Source organism: Etheostoma spectabile, chromosome 15, assembly GCF_008692095.1.
Source record: "Etheostoma spectabile isolate EspeVRDwgs_2016 chromosome 15, UIUC_Espe_1.0, whole genome shotgun sequence".
Classification (NCBI taxonomy): domain Eukaryota; kingdom Metazoa; phylum Chordata; class Actinopteri; order Perciformes; family Percidae; genus Etheostoma; species Etheostoma spectabile.
The window spans coordinates 20953200-20953610 of NC_045747.1; the positions used below are offsets into that span (position 1 = coordinate 20953200).

Genomic DNA, 411 nt, shown 5'->3' on the forward strand with positions numbered 1-411 from the left:
CCAAAGCTGGTTCATTGTAGTTGGGGCCCAGCGTTGTGGTTTGGATTAAAACACTCCAAAGGAACTGCATTTTCCTGAGTGTAAGTCTTTTGTTTTCCCCAGGAAGTAAAATTTTCTCCCTGGCCTCAGTTTTGTCTGAGTTTAACATCCAAAAGTTGTAGGTCATCCAAGATTTGATGTCCTTAAAGGAGAATTCCGGCCAATCTTTATGTTATCCTTGATCACTATAAATATGCGTGTACTTTTGATGTGTTTTTTTGAAAAAAACCTGTCCTGAATTTGTGCATGCAACACTGAGCAGCTGCAGCTACGTGTACAAGCTTCCACTGAGCCAAAACAGCAGTTAACGGGGAAAGTTTTAGAGTGCCAATGCAATTAATATGTCTGTACAACATGAACAGGGCCCTTACG

At 41.1% G+C, this 411-nt stretch overlaps 1 protein-coding gene across 1 annotated transcript in view; it reads left to right on the forward strand.

Moving 5' to 3' along the window:
* LOC116703250 (major intrinsically disordered Notch2-binding receptor 1-like) overlaps positions 1–411 on the forward strand; it is a 58647-nt gene that overhangs the window by 22075 nt on the left and 36161 nt on the right. The gene's annotated exons all lie outside the window — the stretch shown is intronic.